We start from the raw sequence: 13463 nt of genomic DNA, 5'->3' as shown, positions 1-13463 counted from the left end.
AAACAATTATTATATTAGACAGAGCATGTGACAAGGTCCCTTCAAAAAATTTTTAATTATTTTTTATTTAAAATTTAAATTTGTTTACATTAAAATTTTTTTGTTACATTCCTTGGGTTAACTCCCTCTTTCTCCCTGTCCTCCCCCATTAGAGAAAACATCATTTGACAATATGTAAATATGAAATTTTATTTTGTTTTTTATTTATATTTTTTAAATTTATTTAATTTATGTTGCTTATATGTCTTCGTTATTTCTATTTATCAGTTCTTTCTCTGGAGGTAGACATACACAAGTCATTCTTCAAACAATATTTCTGTTGCTGTATATAATGTTCTCTTGGTTCTGCTTGTTTCACTTTTCATAACTTCATGTAGGTCTTTTCATGTTTTTAAAAGTTAACCCATTTGCCATTTCTTACTATGAATTCCACAATCATCAGGGATCACAAATAGCTCAAGACAAGAAAATCAAAGATCATACAAGAAATGGTAATCTTCTACTACACACAATATATAGTGAATGTGTGTTTGCGCCTATCTATCAATCTATCTGTATCAAATTATACTTTTTTTAGACTCCTTCTGCATCTGTCCTTCCTCTCTGTAAAGGCAGTTAGGTGGTGCAATGGACAGAATGTTAGTCCTGGAGTTAGGATGGCCTGAGTTCAAATCTAGCGTCAGACACTTCCTAATTGTGTGACTCTAGGCAAGTTGCTTAATTGCTATCTGCCTCAGTTTCTTCAACTGTAAAATAGGGACAATAACAGTGGTTATAAGATAATATTTATAAAGCACTTGGCACATGGTAAGTATTTAATGAATACTTTCTTCCTAAAACTGGTGACTTCTTCCTCCAGAGAACTAAATGTACCTTACTATCTTAACTGGCATCCTCAGAGCAGTACTCAACTTGGACCCACTCTCCAAACAAATATAAGGAAGCAACTGTCAGCAAATGGGCACCCAAGTCCTGAGTGCCCTGGGTATGCATAAAGTTTTTATGTTAACAAAGAAGATTAGGATATAGGAAAGGAAAGGCTAAGAGGCATGTGGTCTTGCCCTGGGAACCGGCTAATGAGGTAGAAGTGGTCCCCACCCTTAAAAGAGCTCTCAGCCTAATGAGGATGACACAATTCCCTCTTTGGGGGAAGCTCAGAGTCTAATGGGGACACCAGGTCCTTTTCCTCATAGGGCTACCAGTTGTTAGAGGGAGACTTAGTTCTTGCCCACAGGGAACATCTGAGCTATGGAAGGAAAGACAATCCCAGCCTTTGGAATACTTCTAGTCTAAAGGAGGAGACTCAGTACCTTTCTGTCAGGGGGACTACAGGTAGCACATGCATGCATCTACACAAGAAGACTATTTAAGGATGTTCAAAGAGGAATATATTCAGTGCAAATGCACACTGTACACACTGAATACCAAAAGTACCGAGGCAAGATATGGGCTCTAGCATGTGCTCCAGAAGGAGAGAGACAGGATCTGAAGGAAGGACTGTGGGTCCAAAGAAGAGATTTCCATCCATTCCTCCCATTCATTTAGTATTCAGGTCAGGGGCTGTAGAGAGACAAGCTGGAGGCTGGCGCCCAGAATAATCCGACTATCTCCCTCACACAGACACAGCCACCAAAGGAAAAAGCCAGATCTGTCTCCCAGCTTGGCATAGTAGGATGAGGTCAGGTGTGACCCAGCCTCCCCTCATATGCTCCCAGCTTGATCCCTGAATGTCTCCAGCTCCTACCTTCATTTCTAGCTCTCCTTTCCCCATAACATCCTCCGGAAAAAAACCATTTAGCTGCTCTATCTCTTCTCTGATATTTTCCCCCTTATTTTTACCAGAATCTTCTTTCTCACTGGTTCCTGGAGAATATTATTAGAGAACATAATAATTCAACCTTATTAGAAATTATTTGATTCAATTAAACCGACATTTATCAGTCATCTAACATGGGCAGGAAACTGTGCCAGATGCTAGGGAAACAAAGATGAAAGACAAAATGACATAGTTCTTGCTCTCGCAGACCTTACATTCGACATTTTTGAAATCCTTTTACCAAGGTGAGATTTACATGAACCTAAATAATTATTGAAGAAGCATATATTTAGAATTGGGAGGGATTTTAGAAGTCATCTAGTCCCACCCTCACATTATAAAGGTGAGTTAATTTAGGCTCTCTTTGGCACCCAGGTCATAAGAGCCAAGATTTTAATTCGGGTCTTGAATGAATAAATGAACATTTATGAAGTACTTACTTCATGTGAAGTACTGTGCAAAGTGCTGGGAGTACAAAAAGAAAAACAAGGCAATCTCTGCTTTCAAGAAGTTCATGTTAATTGAAGGAGATAGCAAATATAGGAGGCTTCAACTGCACGACTCAGTGGACTTTAGGATGCAGTGGCAGTTCAGATGACAGGTTCCAGGGGACTTTAGGTTGCATTGTTGGAGTAGATGGCAATGTCTTAGTGGTCAGGAAGGCTGATGCTCAGACCTACTAGTTCTCCAACTAAGAGAATTATGGTTAGTGACTGATTAGTCATCAAATTGGTATGAATGACCACATCCACCAAAGCTACCAGGTGAGACGATAAAGGAACCAAGACCCACGACTTGGAAAGGGAGGAGTAAATCTGAAGGTCAGAGTGGAGAGAATACTTTGGATTCTGTCTCTTTAAGGGACTGAAATCCAGATGAGAGGTGTAAGGAAGAGTCATTGAATGAATGAATGAAATATATAAGCTCACTACATATGAAACACTGTGCTAAGCACTGAAGATACAAATAGAAAATTAAGACAGTTCTTACTCTTGAGCAGTTCATATTCTAATAAAGGAAAACAGATAAGGAAGGTATTGCCTGAAAGAAAGATGGGAAGATTCCAGTGTCCTTAGGATGGTATTAATGTCTTTTCTTTAATGCAGTGGTTCCCAAACTTTTTTGGCCTACCGCCCCCTTTCCAGAAAAAATATTACTTAGTGCCCCTGGAAATTATTTTTTTTTAATTTTAATAGCAATTAATAGGAAAGATAAATGTACCTGTGGCCATCACTGCTCCCCTGGATCACAGCAGCACCCACCAGGGGGTGGTAGCACCCATTTTGGGAATCACTGCTTTAATGTCTTTGTGGAAAAGACTTTATCTGTGGAAGATAAAATCATATCAGTTTCTGATATCAAACTCTTTCAAAGTACCAAAGACTGTGGTAACAAGTGCTTTCTTTTGGGGGGGTCTTCAAAAAACATAGCTATAGCACTTTGGAAATAGGAGCGGTTACCAGGCTGCTTCTCCACAGAAATTGCTTCCTGTAATGATGTCTATGAACACTGGACTAGAAGAATTCCTTGTCCAAAGTCTTCTGGGTTCAGCATACTGGCATCTCTCTGTTGGGAGGTGGTGGTGAAAAGAAATGGTAATCCAAATAGAAGTGATGATTTGGAAGAAGAAGAGATTCAGACAGAATCTAGGGAGGGTTTGGAGCAAGGGGCAGAGAGGGATGTCTCCAAATGCATCCCTAAATTTATGTTCCTATAAACAAAAGATTTATTCCTACCACATACAAGGCAATGTAGATATTAAGACAAAAACACTGCCAAAAATCCTTGCCTTCAAGGAGATTCCATTCTACTGAGTAGTGAACACTAGCCTCCCTAGTGTCCCAGGAAGAAGATATTCCATCTTTAGACTTGAGTATTTTCTTTGGTTATTGCCCATGCCTGATGCTCTCCCTCCTTCTCTAACTACCTTTAAGACTCAACTAAGGTCAACTAAGGCTCTCATTTCCATAAGAAACCTTTTCCAAATTCTCTTTCTTTTTTCTCTTAATTATTTCCTATCTGCCTTGCATATAACTTATTTGTACATATCTCTCTTCTTGTTGTCTCCCTTTTTAGATTTTGAGCTCCTTGAGGACAGGGTCTGTCTTTTGCCTCTTTTTGTAGCCCCAAGACTTAGAACAGTGCCTGGCACATAGTAAGTACTTGATAGATGTTAATCAACAAACTGACTGATTAGTTGAGTACCTGTTGATAGGTATGCCAACGAAATGATCACTTGAGGAGAGGGAGAATACTGACCACTAAAGGGGTCAGGAGAGACTTCTCCATAGGAGCCAGCACAAGAGCTGAATCTTTAAGGAAATTCAGTCATTCATTCTAAGAGGCAGAGGTAAAAAGGGAATGTACTCTAGGCAAGAGGAACAGCTCCTACAAAGGCACCGAGGATGCAGTGGCAGGTCAGATGACAAGTTCCAGGGGGCTTTAGGATGTAGAATTTAGGGAAGAGCAAGTAAGACAGCTTAGCCGTACTATCCAAGCTATGAAGGAGAGGAATACAAAATATGCTTAGAAAGGTCTCTGGAGCCACGATGTGAGGGGCTTTAAGGGCCATGAAAAGGAGTTTGCATTTATTCTAAAGTGATTGGAGATCACCTAAGGTTTTTATTAAAGGGAGTAAATGGCCAGGGTTGTGCTTGAGGAAGATTATTTTGGCAGCTGGGTAGAAGATGGATTGGTCCCTTAAATCTCTATGTAAGGTAGCAATCCCATGAAGATGTGTGTTAGTGTAGCCATGTGATAAGGCTAAGCCCTATGCTGGGGCATCATGAATATGTATCAAAATATATTCAGAGTATTTGTGCTGGCCCCTAGCCCATAGCCTCTTCTCTCCCACCCCACATATATGCACAAACACATTCTTTTTCTGAGACTGAGTAGTAGAAAGACTTTGAAGAAAAGACCTGGTTTAAATTATATCTCTGAGGCTTACTACTTGGGCAAACTTAGGCAAGTTGCAGCCTTTCTGAGCCTCAGTATCTTCATCTGTAAAATAAAGAGGCTGAATGGGGTTGCCCTTTCCAATTCTAACATTATGATCCTTCCCTCAGCACTTTTCCTTATACAGATTTTCTTGTTCCCTTCTGTAGGACTCTTGGCCTGTTCCTTCACTTCCTTCCTGTGAGATCAACAAATCTGATAGCTACATTTATAAAAGGGCACTACTGGGTTAGACCCCCTGCAAAATAGAATATCTTCTTTCTAAATTGACCCTTTCAGAGCCTTAACACAATGAGTGACTAATGGGAAGAATGTAAAGTGTCTTGACAAGTGTTTGTGTGTATATGGGGAGAGAAGGTCTCGTGGGACCCCTCAATTTCGTCTTCTTTGCCCACACATAAGATTCTGTGTCCCCAACCGAGGAACCCACGGGTATGTCTGAGGTATTAAAGATTTATATTTCAAGGTAGGATATGATATCAGCTGGCCTCTGAGGTCTCTTCCCACTGGAAGATTCTATTCTTTATCTGCCCTGGATTCACCTGTGCTCTGGAACTGGCTCCCGTCTCTTTGAATGGCAAAACACTGCCCTCCCTTCATCCCCCTTTTTATCACTCAGGTCATTTGACGAATCCTCCCAAACATCCCAGTGCTAAGCCAGGCCTGGCAATTAACTGGGCAGATGTTTTGAGTCAATCCAGATGGAAGATTAAAAGTGAGAGCTCAGCATCCCCCTGAGAGAGTGATGAAGATGGCAGAGGTCTGATCGACTTTGATTGTCACTCCATCCCTGAAAGCCTTTGCCTGATTTCTGATCAGTCTTTCAGGAAGGGTAGAGAAGAAAAGAGGATTGTCTCCTCAGCCCCCTTTCAATAAGAGGCTCTAATCACTCAGAACTTGGGCATAATCCTTATTAACTCCATCTGTTAGGAGGGAGGGAAGGAAGGAGAGAGAAGCTGCTATTTTGTGGTCCCTGATGCTTTCCTTAAGTTTTCAGATCTCTCCTTTCATTCCATCTTCACCTTCTTGTTAGTCCAGGAATGAATTATGGAAGGAAAAAAGGAAGAGTTGGAGAGAAAAGAAGAAAGAGAGAGAGAGAGAGAGAGAGAGAGAGAGAGAGAGAGAGAGAGAGAGAGGAAGGAAAACCTAGAGTGTTAGAAGTAGACAAAGGGAAATAAGTCTGGCCCAACTCACCCCACTACCCACTATGACAAGGAGCAAGGGAGAGCTTGACTACAGACATCAACTATATGGAATGCAGCAGGGCTAGGAGGAGCCTCAGAAGCTGAGCCATTTCGGCCAGGGAGTCCAAAAATGAAAATGACTTCTTAAGAATGAAACTGGAAATCTAATTATTCCCCCTACCCTCCCACAATTGGAGTTTTTCTTTGTGCTTTGGAGTCTGTTTTTAGTCCCAGGAATAAAAAAAGGGAGAAGGGGAAGAAGGAAGAGAGGGAGGGAGGGGAAAGGAAAGAGAGAGAGATAGGGAGAAGGGAGGAAGGAAGGAAGGAAGGAAGGGAGGAAGGGAGGGAGAGAGGGAGGGAGGGAGGCAGAGAGGAAGGGAGGAAGGGACGAAGGGAGGAAGGGAGGAAGGGAAGGAGGAAGGAAGTCACTGAACTGCATGTACCAGGTCAATCCCAATTGCCCAAGCATTGAAGTGAGGATATAAAAGCCAGCAGGAGAGGAGAGGAGAGGAATGTAGAGAGATAAAGAGAGGTGGGGAGGGAGGGAGCAAGAAAGAGAAGAAGACAGAGACAGAGAGAAACACAGAGATAGAGATGGAGACAGAGGCAGACAGAAACAGATGGAGAGAGAGAAAGACCAGCAGGTCAAAAAATAGGCATAAGCAAGGGGAGAGGGGAAGAAAGGGGGAAAGAAGGAGGGGAGAGGAATGGAGGGAGAGAAAAAAGAGAATTTAAATCTGGTAAACTTCTAGGAATGTTTGGGAGCTCTCCAGAAGTTGGAGACCATCACTGCCTCTAAATAGCCCTCAGCCTGTTCCAAATTCAAAGAAAGATAAGAGAGCAAAAGAACTATTCCTATTCTTTGTGACTAATGTGTTTATCTCCAAATCCAACTGTTCATCTCCAGGTACCAAAGCTGTACCCAGCTGGGAATCAAGCCTCACAATTGCAACTTCACTTTGGAAAAGACTCATTGCATGACCCAGGACAAGTTAGTTAACTCTCTGGGTCTCAGTGTCTCCATCTGTGAAATAAATGGAGTGGCCTAAGTCTAAGATCTAATAATAAAATCAAAGATATAGAGCTGGAAAAGAACTTAGAAGGACTGGAGAGCCAACTCTCTCTTTAACCTAATGAGAGTAGAAGAAAAGTCTATCAGTCTTCTCTAAGATGCCTTTCCTTTCTTAAATATTTCCTGTGTGTTTTTGTACTTACTCTGTGGTGTGTTTGTACTTACTATATATTTGTTTGCTTACTTTATCACCCATTGGATTGTAAGTTCCTTGAAGTCAGGGACTGTCTTTTGCCTCTTTTTGTTTTTTTTCAGCACTCACTACAGTGACTGACACATAGTATATGCCCACTAAATATTTATTGACTGACTAACTGGCCTCTCTGAGCCTTTGTTTTTTTTCTCATGAAAATGGGTTCATTAAATATCTGCCCTATCTTCCCCACAAGATAGGAAAGACCATTTGGGATAATGGATATCAAATTACTTTTCAGCAGAAAAGACTATACAAAAGAAAGCTTATTGTATATCATCATCACTATCACTAACAGCCCAAAGACCCAAAGTTGTTCCTCTCATGCCTACTGGAAGCATATCTCAATGGAAGGATCCAGGGTCAGTTGGATTTTGTTAGTAAGACAGTGATTTACTTCCCACATGGAGATACATGAGCCACTATAGACCTCCAGGTTCATGATGCCAAAGAAAGAACATAGCAGACTGTGAGATGATAAACTCATCTTAGCTTTGTCACTCACCAGCTAACTGTTCCTGAGCAAACTGGTCCCTCTGAACTTGTTTCCTCACCTTTAAAATGTAGTAACCAGACTCCAGGATCTCACTGATGATGCTAAACATTTCTCTGGAGCTCTGCAAGATGGATCTTAGCAAGTATTTAACTTCTCTAGGATATGGTTACCCCATCTTCATAATGAAGGGTCTTTGAAGTGCCTTCCAACTCTGAATCTAAGGTTTATTGACTTGGGTGAAAGGGAAGATTTGAGAGAAAAACAAAGCAACAAAACAAAGCCAGATTCATTAACAAGGCTTTTTTTCAGTTTTATTTGACTTGCAGTAAATGGGTTATGATGGTTATGAACCCATTTCCATGAGAAAAAACAACCATCCCTCCCCATCTGCTAGTGCTAGTGCAAGTTTTAACCCCCCTTGTTTCAACCCCCTTCTTCCAAGATGCCTCTCTTACTGCATCATATATTTAAAGTTGAAAGGGACCACAGAAGTCATTTGTTCCTACCAGATGGACCAGTGATTTGCCCAAGGTTATATAACTAGCAGAGCCCCAGTTCAAATAATTATTCTGATTTCTAATTCAGCTTTCTTTATGCTCTAAAAATTTGTTACCGCTAGTACTCCTAAGAAGCAGGTATGAGAAGGAAGAGAGCTGCATGAAGGAAATAAAACCAAAAACTATCTGGAAGCTACCCTGGTGCTCTGTATCAGTGCAGCCATGGTCACTGACTTTCATGCACTATGTCAATCCTAATTGCTCAAGCATTGGACAGGGTATAAAAGCCATCAAAAGTAGCCCTTTGCTGGCGATCTGTTGAACAATGTAGGCCTTTCCCTCAGGCATACCAGAAGAGACATTATTAGATCTGGAGGTCACGGAACCTTAGAGATTATCTAGTCCAGACCCTCTCATTTTGTAGATTTTCTGAATACACCCTGAGATGCTCAGTGACTTGCCCAAATCCAGGAATATACTAAGGAGCAGGATTGTCATTTAGAGTTGAGGCTTCAGATTCCAAATCCAATATTTTATGTAGCAGGTAGCCAATGTAGCATTACTGTTAGTTTGACAAGGATTCGCCAAATAATTCAATATTAGGTTTTTATTTTTAATTTATTTTATTTTTACCTATTTATTAGGTACCTTCTAGGTGTAAGAAATTGTGCTGGACCCTGGAGATAAAAAATGAAATAAAATGCCATCCTTAATCTTGAAGAACCTAATAAGTGAAGCACAATTCAGTTCAATTAAACAGTCATTAAAAATAAATTTTATTTATGCCTTTTAGTTTTGATTATCTACATTTCACCCTGTAATCCTTTCCCTCCTCCTAGAACCTTTTCTTATGCCAAAGAATGAAAAAAAGAAAGAAAAAAGGGAGACAAATTCAGCAAACCCATCAATATATCAAAAAAAAAAAAAAAAAAAAAGAAAAGACCTAATGTGATTTGCAATTCCCCATAGTTGATGACCTCAACCTCCACAAAGAAGCAAGGGGAATCAATCATATATTTTCTTTGGGGTCAAGTATGGTCTTCATAATTTTGTAACACAATTTTAATTGGTTTGTGGTGGTTGTTCTTTCCATTTACATTGTTGGAGTCATTGTGTATGTTATTTTCCTGTCTCTGCTTTCTTTACTTTGCATCAGTTCATCTGTCTTTCTTCCCATGCTTTTCTATACGCATCATGCTTGTCATTTCTCATAGCACAATAAGAATTCCATCACATCCATGTACCTCAACTTGTTTTGCACTCCCAAGTAAATGGCGATCTTTTATGTTTACCATTCTTTGCTACCACAGAAAGTGTTCTGACAGATATTTAGTATTTATTAAGTTTTTCTTTTTGTAAGTAACTTCCTTCTTATATATGCCTAGTAGTGAAATCTCTAGGTCAAAGAATGTAGACATTTTGTCACTCTATCTGCATAATTTCAAATTGCTTTCCATATTGGCTGTACCAAACCACAACTTCATTAACAATTCACAAGTGCTCCAATTTTGGCTATTCCTGTCTTTCTCATTTTTGCCAGTTTGCTGGGGGAAGATGTAAAACTGATTCAAGGTTGCTTGATTTTCATGTTTCTTATTAGTGAATTCAAGTGATTAGTGACAAAATGTGCAAGATGCTACATTAGGGAATAGGGAAACAAAACCAAAAAGGAAAATTCCTCTGCCCTAAAAGAATTTCTATTTTCCCAGGAGAATGAAAGTAATTTTATGGGGAGAGTTTTAACTAATAGGGACAATAGAGAGGACCTCCTATAAGAAAGAGCCCCCTAAGCTAAGGGTTTCACACACAAGTTTCAAGTTGAAAGGTAGACATCAAGTCCAACACACAAGTACAAAAGAATTCCCAATATACTGAATCCAAGTGATAACAAAGCCTTTATTTAATTAATCCTGGAACAGCTAAGTGCCTCAGTGGATAAAGAGCCAATCCTAGAGGAGGGAGGTCCTGGGTTCAAATTTGACCTCAGATACTTCCTAGCTGTATGACCCTGGGCAAGTCACTTAACCCCCATTGCCTAGCCCTTACCACTCACCTGCCTTGGAACTGATACTTAGTATCAGTTCTAAGATAGAAAGTAAGGTTGTTTTTTAAATAATATAATTGAGAAGGAACCAGTTCCCTTCTGAGATGGTTCATTTCATTTTTGGATAACTCTAATTGGTAGGAAATTTTTTACTTACACCAAACCTAAATTTGCCTCTTTGCCACTTCTACTTAGTTCTACTTGTTGAAGACAAAGAGAAAACATTTCATCTCTTTTCCCACAGGACAAGCCTTTCAGATACTTGAAACAGTCATTCAGTAAGATATTTATTAAGACATTTGGGGTTTAGGGGATGTCCAGGACAGATTAGCACCTCTCCTGAGAATTTGCTGAGCCCTTCTCAGAGCTGTTTATCTACTTTTTGTATTCACCCTTCTCCTAATTCTCACCTGAGGCTCCAATAAACTGTAGCATGCCCAGTGGCCACAACTCAAGTAAAACCATCTGGTAAACAGGCTAAACCATGTTGACAGGTATGAGGCCTATCAGTGAATTTGGTGAATGTGCACCTGAAGCATGAGAAGACTTTCTCAGGTAGAATGGATAGGCAAGAACAATTTGTTCCAACTGTCATGAAGGTGGCTGAAGAAAGGACCATTGAGAGATTAGAGCTTGGCTAGAGATGGAAGATGCTGAGGTCCTTCACTGTATCCCAGGTCACAGTCAGTCATCCAGGATTTTGTCTGGCCCCTGGACTTCACTGACTCTGAAAGGAACAGTGAGAAATTAGTGCAACTCATGTCTCACTTAAATCCAATTCCTATGCCAGTCAAGACATCACCCCATGATATCATTGGTCCAACTAAAAAAAGAAGGATAAACAACACCAACAATTATATTAAGACAGTTATATTGTCCGAACCCCAACCCCATCTCTGGTCTTTCATTTCCAACTCAAACTATCCCTTGTTTCTTCAAGTGATCTTCATATGCGATGGACGAGACCCATCACCATTCTCATTGTCCTCCACTAGTAGTTTTCCATCTTATCTAACTTTCATTGAGAAGATAGTTTAATTTTGGAAGTGCTCAGTTCAAAATGATGGCAGACATCCAAGGGAGGTATCCAAGAGACCGTGAGAAATGTAGGACTTGGGGGCAGCTGGGTAGCTCAGTGGATTGAGAGTCAGGCCTAGAGATGGGAAGTTTTAGGTTCAAATCCAGCCTCAGACACTTCCCAGCTGTGTGACCTTGGGCAAGTCACTTGACCCTCATTACCCACCCTTACTACTCTTCCACCGAGGAGCCAATACAAAGAAGTTAAGGGTTTAAAAAAAAAAGAAATGTAGGACTTGATCTCCGGGGAGAGGGATATACATATTTGGGAATTAATCCTCTATAAAAAGTTTTCACATGTGTATGTCTGGAGGAGGATCCCTATTAGGCACTGTTACCTGTCTATTCTTCCAATCGGCCCATTTGTGTGAATTTCTTATTTCCTTAAGAGTCTATGGTGTAAGCTCTAGGTTTTAGGGCAAAGTATGCTTTGTACGGCATGTTTGGAATTCCGTTTTGTCCACTGGTTTGTGCTCATCTGTGAGCAAAAGAGGCAACCATGGGGACGTATGGAAACTGTTCATAGCCCCAAAGCCCAAGGTGATAATGATCAGTCTGCCTGAATATTTCGTAAGTGATCTCATGGCTAATAAAGAGTTTCTAAGATTCCCATTTCCCACACATGAGACAGACACTGGGGAAGTGTCTTCACAGGATTCCTCATTATGGCTCAGTCCTGTTTGTGCCTAGCTACAGATCTGAGCAATTTACAGAGCCAGCCTGGTGAAAAGCAGAAACAGAGGAGGGAATCAGTGAGTGAATCAACCACGTTATATAGTCATTGCAGACTCTGAAAAGGTCCTAGCCCAAGTCTCTCATCTCCCTTTGTGCTTGCTGATTCTTCTCAATTGCCTAAGCCCTGGTTTCATTCCCTGGTGAATAATTGATGGCCTAAACCACTCTGGTAACTTTGCACCTCCACCCTAATGTACTTTCCTGGATTGAACTCATATGGCAAAGACCTCATATAAAATGAAGGGATAGGATTATATAGTATCTAAGATCCCTTTCAGGGCTACCTCTATGATCCCATTATCCTATGAAGTAGGCTTTTTTTTTAAACCCTTCCCTTCCATCTTGGAATCAATACTGTGCATTGGTTCCAAAGCAGAAGAATGGTAAGGGCTAGTCAATGGGGGTTTAATGGCTTGCCCTGGAGACACACAGCTAGGAAGTGTCTGTGAACAGATTTGAACCCAGGGCCTCCCATCTCTTGGCCTACCTCTTAATCCACTGAGTCACCCAGATGTCCCCTGAAGGATGACATCATTCCCTTAGAACAGCTCACACTTTAGCTATAGTCTCAATTGCCAGGAAGGTTCCACTCTTACCTCACTAAGTGGAATAGTCTAGAGATGTCAATGAGCCCACAACACTCTTGAATAATAATTCAATAATAATAATAATAATAATAATTCTAACCAGAATAAAGTATAATTGGGAAACATTTAACAAAATACATAAAAATATATAAATATGTATAAATATAAAAACAAATATATATTTAATATATAAATAAATAAAATGTAAAAAATAGATGACACTATATTTTAAAATGAAGTCACTATGTGGTCCACAGAGATCTTTAGGTATGGTTTGGTAGCTCCTGTTTCTATAGAAATTTGACAAAGCTGAACTTCGCACCGAAGTGAGAATCCTGCCACTAGGCGGCACAGTGGATAGAGCACAGACTCAGGAAGACCTGAGGTCAAATCCAACCTCAGAAATTTCCTTAGCTATGTGACCTTGGGGAAGTCACTTAACCTCTGTTTGCCACTAGAAAAGGAAACGACAAACCACTCCAGAATCTTTGCCTAGAAAACCCCACGGACAGAGAGGTCCATTGGGTCACGAAGAGTAGGACATTACTGAAAGGAACGAAAAACCATCACCAGATGCTTACTGACGGTGTGACTCTTAACCAAGTCATTTCCCATCATTGGCCTCATTTTTTCCTCTGTAAAATGGGAATAATAACTACCTCCTTCCGAGGGCTATTGGGAAGATTGAATGTGCGTGCGTGCTTGCGCGCAAACCATAAAGCACGATATAAACGTTGCTGCTCCTGCTGCTGATCTTGTTACTGTGGTTGCTCTTAACCTCCGGCTGGCGCTAGGGTAGGACCA

This window comes from Gracilinanus agilis, chromosome 4 (genome assembly GCF_016433145.1).
Source record: "Gracilinanus agilis isolate LMUSP501 chromosome 4, AgileGrace, whole genome shotgun sequence".
NCBI lineage: Eukaryota > Metazoa > Chordata > Mammalia > Didelphimorphia > Didelphidae > Gracilinanus > Gracilinanus agilis.
This window is presented reverse-complemented; position numbering follows the sequence as displayed.